The sequence below is a fragment of the Pongo pygmaeus genome, chromosome 3, assembly GCF_028885625.2.
Source record: "Pongo pygmaeus isolate AG05252 chromosome 3, NHGRI_mPonPyg2-v2.0_pri, whole genome shotgun sequence".
Taxonomy (NCBI): Eukaryota; Metazoa; Chordata; class Mammalia; order Primates; family Hominidae; genus Pongo; species Pongo pygmaeus.
Genome location: NC_072376.2, coordinates 169,050,196 through 169,058,035, shown reverse-complemented (window position 1 = coordinate 169,058,035; position 7,840 = coordinate 169,050,196). Strand labels below are relative to the sequence as shown.

The 7,840-nt window shown below is 34.9% G+C and overlaps 1 pseudogene; it reads right to left on the bottom strand.

Annotated features, from left to right (window-relative positions):
* Nucleotides 1–6,334: 6,334 nt before the first annotated feature.
* On the bottom strand, nucleotides 6,335–7,102 carry LOC129034621 (ferritin heavy chain-like; annotated as a pseudogene).
* Nucleotides 7,103–7,840: the final 738 nt, after the last annotated feature.

Here is a 7,840-nt window from a genome sequence, read left to right as displayed (position 1 = left end):
TTTCTCAAACTCTAACCACTATGCTCTCATTCTTTTATTTTAAACTCTAGAGTTAGCTCTAATAAAATATTATATTTATTTCTGTATTTGCAGGTAATAATTTGTGGATTTATTTTGCTGTCTTTATTGTCCTGTGGACAGATTCAGATGTATAAAGCTACCATTGTCCTAGAAAAAATAGAGGTTCTTATCCTAGAGCAACCAGAAAATTATTCCCTTCTAAGAAATATTTTTTGACTAGCATAAAAATAGGCAACTGTATTATGTGATAGTTTTTTATTTTTTATTTTATTTTATTTTATTTTTTTGAGATGGAGTCTCACTCTGTTGCCCAGGCTGGAGTACAATGGCGTGATCTCAACTCACAGCAACCTCCGCCTCCCAGTTTAAGTGATTCTCCTGCCTCAGCCTCCTAAGTAGCTGGGATTATAGGTGCCCGCCACCATACCCAGCTAACTTTTGAATTTTTAGTTGAGACAGGTTTTACCATGTTGGCCAGGCTGGTCTCAAACTCCTGACCTCAGGTGATCCACCTGCCTCAGCCTCCTAAAGTTCTGGGTTTACAGGCATGAGCCACTGCGCCTGGCCTTATTATGTGGTATTTAAAATGTTGGTTAAACTATCGTCTGCCTCCTTGGAATTTTAGTCAAGCTCTCTTCGAAGAAGGAGGTTTTGGGAACTTAATGCATACTAAATGCTTCTTGTAGCTTCAGAAGTTATTATCATAAATTAATGTTGAATTTTTGAAGGCCTTTTCTGCTTCTAAAAAGATCGTTTTTTAAAAAATAATCTGTTAGGTGCAATGAATTTTATTTTCAGACTTCCTGATGTGGAGCCACTTTTTCATCCTGGATAAAGCCAACTTGATCATTCTGTATTGCTTTATTTGTATATGACTGCTTTTTTGCTAGTAGTGTATCGCTGTCCAAAAAGTAGCAGTATCAGTGTTAAGAAGGGAGTCTGGACTGTTTTCTTCTTTTCCCTCATAAATGGATGCATGTAATTATCACAGGAGTGGGTTTGTTGTTGTGAGAGTAGTTTGTTATAAAAGCAATTTCAGCTCTTGATTGCTCTCTCCTGCTCCTTGGCCTTCTTGCTTCTGCCACAGGATAATGCAGCAAGAAAACCCTCACCAGAAGTGGGCCCCTCAGCCTTAGGCTTCCCAGCCTCCAGAGCTGTAGGAAGCAGCTATCTGTTTTTGTTTGTGTGTTTGTTTGTTTTATAAATTACCCAGTTTGTGGTATTCCATCACAGAAACACAAAATGAACTAAGACAGCTGTGGGTAGTCACACTGGCTGGTAACTGTTCATAACATTAGCACAGGCACTTAGACAGTACATGTCACTCTACAAATATTGGAATCTGCTTAATCTATTAATTCTTAAAGAGATGTGTTAAACCCACTAGTTTGGTGAATTCATCAGTTTCACCTTTTACTTGAATAGTTTTTCATTTACCTATTTTGAAGTTACGTCATTAGGTGCACAAAGGTTTAGAGTCTTCTTGTTCCTGTAGTGATTTTGTTTCATTACTGATTTACTCCAACTTCTAATATTTTATTTCTAATTGTCTATATTTCTATGTTTCTCCCCACCTCTCTTACTTATATATTCAGTTGAACTGATTTATTTTTTGTTTGTTCAATTCACTTTTACTGCTCTGGAAGTTATACTTTTATTTCTGGCCCTTTACTAGATATTTTATATATACTTTACTAGATATTTTTACATGTTTTGCTTAGAGAACTCCCAGTTAATAATTGCTTTATATTACTTTTCTCAAAGTACAGACTCAAATAAGTTCTACTTCTTCAATTTGTTGTTTATCTGTCTCTCATATCAGGGCTTTTTTGGTCAGGTGTTTGTGATTCTTCATTGCAATCACACACTGCATAGATATTTTGTATCAGAATTTTTGAGTCTATTTTTAAAGTGAATTCATTTTAAATTCCTCACGTAGTAAGATACAGCATATTTCCTAGAGCAAACGTGAGCTTTGAGTTTTTACTTCTCTAGAGTTTTATTTACCCATGCTTTCTGCATTCTTATTTGTCTTACTTTTAATTACTATCAATGATTTTAAAATATTATAAGTATCCTATACAGTATTTTTAAATGCACTGTACATCTAATTTGCTGTATTGATAGAAAAGGGAATCAATATATACACATGCTCCTGGAATTATGATGTGATTTGGTACCAATAAAGACATCATAAGATGAAAAGATCCTCAGTTGAAAACACATTTAATACACCTAGCCTACCAAACATTTCAGCTTCCCCTAGCTTACCTTAAATGTGCTCAGAATGCTTACATTAGCCTACAGTTATGCAAACTCATTGAACACAAAGCTTATTTTATAATAAGGTTATTATTATAATAATAACCAAAATTCAAAATTTTAAGTATGGTTTCTACTGAAGGCATATTGCTTTCATACCACTATAAAGTCAAAAAAACCTTAAATTTAAACATTATAAGTTGGGGACTGTCTGTAATTCTTTTTCTGAAGCAGTCATTACAGACTACAGAATGAGACACAAATAGCTCAAAAGGATTTTTAAGCAAAATCTGTTGTTGTCTAAGAGACAATATTACATAATAGTATTGCCTACAGAGTTTTTTCTGTCTTCTGCTGTTGAGATTTTTCTTTTGTTCCTGACATTTCAGCCGATGAAGAGCTCTACCATTTTAAAATGGGCAGACAAAAGGGAAGATTATTACCTAGCCAAGCTCTGACAGATAACTGCAAAAAGGATCCTTCTTATACAAACCAGACAATTAGTGGTTGTGAAATCCAATTGCTATTCTTTTCACATTCAAGGCACTGAAAGCCAACTTGCTGTTGTTTTCTCTTTCCTATTCCCTGGAATAACACCAAAATATAGGAAGTATACATCATTATATACACTAAAATATACTGTTTTTTAATTTTAGTGTTTATACACGTGTGTATACATATAGAAAGAGACAGAGGGAGATGTTTTCTTCCATTTATTAAGTACATAAAAGTTATCTTCTTTAGCAGAATGGCTAGAGCCTTCAATGACCATATATCAAAAGCAATAGAACAAATAATGAATTCTCTCTCTTCTCAGGTGAAGAAAGAATTGGAATGGTGGGAAAATATCTAGATGCCTGTCAATCTGCAAGAAGATCATCTTAGTGGCTCCAGAAACAACCGTCCTTAAGATATTTGTACCTGAGCGACAGGAAACAATGCTTTCGCTTCCAGTGGGATCATGGGCCATAGTAAGGATGTTGCTGGAGTTGTTTGTGGCATTATTTTCTGGTCAGTGAGAGCAGCTCCTCACAGAATGAAAATATCATGAAGAAGCAAAGCTAGAAAATTGAAAAACAAAGACTAGGTGATATCGCTTATTTATCCATGCCTCAATATAGCACTTCATTCATTATTTAGTTCCACAAGGCAATATATTTCCTTCTCCTTTATTCTTATTTTTTCCTTTTGTTTCTGTTATTTTAAAACAAAATCAATCATGCTAACAAAATCTTCCTTTCATAGTCACCCAGCAAAAGGTTTATACACATTAATTTTGCTATATATAGAAAAATTTTATGTATTATAAAATTCATACATGTTAATTTTGTTATATATAACAATATTAATGTGGATAAACATAAGTTAACATCACAGATATCTACATGTATATACACACATACACTAGTATATGTACATACAGTACACACACACATATCAAGCAGTCCTCCCACTTTGACCTCACAAAGTGCTGGGGTAACAGGCATGAGTTGCCATACCAGGGCTATATCATTTTGGATCTATCTTTTCATCTGTCATTATATCTTTTTAGGTCTATTCATATAAATCTAATTATTTTCAAAAGTAAAATGAAGACCATGATGTATTCAGTAGTTTCCTTCTTTACAAACTTTTAAGTTCCTTCAGGTTTTTTATAAATTGCAAACCATGCTGAAAAACACCAAATATGGCACTGGTTTTAACAAGGTAGGTAAGTACTGGAGTTTACTCAGGAAAGAAGTTGACAATAAAGTAGAAGTAGAAGTTGATATCAGGCTATCATAACTAGCTTCACCAGCTTAGGTAATTTACTAAGATTCCTTGAGCCTTACTATAGTAACTTAAAATTAGATATTTAAACTATCAAATACAGTAAATAAGTTTCCAATCCTTTGTACTATTGGCTTATTGAAATGCTGTATTAAGAGAGATTCTAAAGTCATATTTTTCCACAGCAGAAAATGTGTTATAAAATAAGAAGGAAGTGGCAAATGTGGCATATATGTGTCACCTAGTTCCAACTTAATATTTTATTACTATAACTTAAAAGACGGTATGAGAACTGAAATGTTATATGAGAGTTGTTTAAATAAACTATTGCTGTTCAGCTTAGGAAAAGAGAAAACTAGAAGAATATATTCTTTCAAATATTTGAGTTCCTTAACAGAAGAGAACTAGAATTACTTGTTGGAAATTACAGTGAGATTTTGACTTCAAAAAGAAAAAAAAATTCTAGTAATAAGAATGTCTACTAATCAAACAAGATGCTTTTTTGTTGGATTTACTGGCGAGAAACTAGATCACTATAGAGGCTGCTTCAGAAATTGCTTATATGAGAACAATAAAATAAAGAATATTTACTACATGTCAGACACTATGTTAATAATTTTCACATACATAACATGATCGTAGGTGATTAGAATCAATTTTCACACATAATAGACACTCTGTATCCATCATGGTGGAGTAGAAGGAAAAAGTTATTCATCAGTCTGAGAAGACAATAGTTTTGAATGCATTTTCAAACTAATTTATCCCCATAAATAAGCCAACTTTAATTCACGTACACTTTCAGTTAATGTTCTGTCAGAATTTCTCTTACAAAGTTTCATCTCAAACCCTGTCTGACATATCAAGGAAGAGAAAAGCAAAGCTATGAGGTAAAACTGAGTCAACCAGCTGCCAACTTTAATACATTTCTTTTATTCTCGATTGTCTTAGCTCACCTAGTGAAAAACTGCAGCAAAAGAAAAATAGTCCACTAGGGAAAAATAATGTTGCAAAGCATTAAAGTCTTCAAATTTCAAAGGAAAAAATAGTTATTTATATTAAATAGAAATACTGGTATGTTTTTTATCATAAATATGAGCTAATTTCTTTTTAAGCCTATATTCTTTCTTTTTTGTTTTACTCTTAATTGACACATAAAAACTGTACATATTTATGGGATTTAGTATAATGTTTCAATATGTGTATATAATATATGATATTAGGACAATTAGCATATCAATCACCTCAAACATTAATAATTTTTTATGGTGAGAACATTTAAAATCCTCCCTTCAAGCTATTTTGAAATATACAGTAGATTATTGTTAACTATAGTCACCCTACTGTGAAATGGAAATTAGAACTTATTCCTCCTATCTAACTGTAACTCCGTACCCATTTCCCAACATCTTCACTCTTCGCCTACCCTTCCCATTCTCTGGTAGCCACAATTCTACTCTCTACTCCTATTGGATCAATGTTTGTAGATTTCAGATATGAGTAAGATTGTGCCATATTTGTCTTTCTGTGACTGGCTTCTTTCACTTAAAATAATGTTCTCTAGGCTCATCCATGTTGCCAGAAATGACAGGATTTCATGCTTTATTATGGCTGAATTGTATTTAACTGTGTAAATATTTTATATTTTCTTTATCTATTCATCTGTTGATAGGCACTTAAGGTTGATTCCATATCTTGGCTGATATAAATAGTGCTTCAACTAACATAGGAGTATACAGATGTCTCTTTGACATACTGATTTCATTTCCTTTAGATATGTACCCACTAGTTGGGGTGTCTGAATCATATAGTAGTTCTATTTGTAATTTTTTGAGAAACCTCACACTGTTGTCCATAATGGCTGAATTAATTTACATTCCTACCAACAGTATATACGTTCCCTTTTCTCTGCATCCTCACCAGTATTTGTTATTTTTTGCCTTTTTGATAGTAGTCATTCTAACTGGGATGAGATGATATCTCATGGCGGTTTTGGTTTGCATTCCCCAAATAATTGGTGATGTTGAGGATTTTTTTATATGTACTTCTTTGCCATTAGTATGGTTTCTTTTGAGAACTGTCTATTCAAATCTTTTGCCCGTTTTTTCTTTTGGGGGGATGGTACCAAATTTTTTTTATTTGAAGGAATGAAACAGATCAAAGAACTTAAGTGGATGTTTTGGTACAACTTACAAAAAAGGTAAAGGAAACCCCAGCAGGCATGCACTGCCTTGGTGACCAGGGAGGTTACCCCATGGCTATGGGGAAATAAACCTAAGGCTTAGCTCTCATTGTCACTGTCTCCCGAGGTGTGCTTGTCAAATACATATTCTGCCAAGCCAGATTTGGGTGCTCCCGTCTTGTGCAAGTTGGTCACTGTGGTCACCCAATTCTTTGATGGATTACCTGCTCCTTCAGGTGAAAATCCATCCAGGACACATTTGTCTCCATTAAGTCACACAAGTGGAGGTCGTTTTTGTCAGTGGCCAGTTTGTGCACTTCCAGTAGTGACTAATTCATGTTTTTCTCCAAATGTCATGCACACTCCATTTCATTCAGCCAGCTCTCCCAGTCATCACAGTCTGGTTTCTTGATATCTTGAAGGAAGATTGGTCACCTCGTTGGTTCTGCAGCTTCATCAGTTCCTTGGCATGTGCCCTCTCCTCATGAGATTGGTGAAGAAAGTATTTGGCAAAGTTATTCTAAGCCACATCATCGCGGTCAAAGTAGTAAGACATGGACAAGTAGACTTAGGAGGTGTAGACTTCCAGGTTGATCTGGCAGTTGATGGCAGCCTCTGAGTCCTGGTGGTAGTTCTGGCACCTGTGAGAATGCCGATCCTCATGGCTGTGCTAAGGAGAGGCTGCGGCCACAGAGGCTGCGCAGCGCTGGAGCCCGTGGGGGCATTGGGGCAGTCCCATGGCACTGTGAGGAGGTGGTGGAAGGCTGGCTGTGAGCCACAGGCCAGGGTGAGGGACGAGTCCCAGTTCCTCCAAGCACTGTTGAAGCAGGAAACTGCGGTAACTCTACGTGAAGAACGTCTCCTCATTTTTCAATGGATTTTGTTTTCTTTGCTATTGAGTTGTTCGAGTTCCTTATATATTCTGAATATTAATCCCTTGCTGGATGGATCATTTGCAAATACTTTTTCCCATTCTGTAGGTTTTCTCTTCACTCTGGTGATTGTTTCTCTTGTGTGCAGAAGCCTTTTAGTTTGATGTAATCCTATTTGTCTATTTTTGATTTTGTTGCCCGTGCTTTTGAGGTCTTATCCAAAAAATCCTTGTCCACACCAATGTTATCAAGCATTTCCCCTGTTTCCTTCTAGTTGTTTTATAGTTCTAGATCTTACATTTAAGTCTTTAATACATTTGAGTTGATTTTTTATGTGGTGTGAGATGGGGGTTTAGTTTCATCATTCTGCATGTGATTTTATTGAAGAGACTGTCCCTTCCCCAATGTGTGTTCTTGGGACGTTTGTAAAAATTAATTGGATGTAAATGTGTGAATTTGTTTCTGGTTCTGTATTCTATTTCATTGGTCTATGAGTTTGTTTTTATGCCAGTCCATGATATTTTGGTTACTGTAGCTTTGTAGTATATTTTGAAGTCAGGTAGTGTGATGTCTCCAGCTTTGTTCTTTTTGCTAAAGATTGCTTTGGTTATTCAGGGTCTTTTTAGGTTCCATACAAATTTTAGGATTGTTTTTATATATCTACAAAGAATGTCATTGATATTTTGATTGGTATTATATTGAATTTGTAGATCTCTTTGGGTAGTTTCATCAT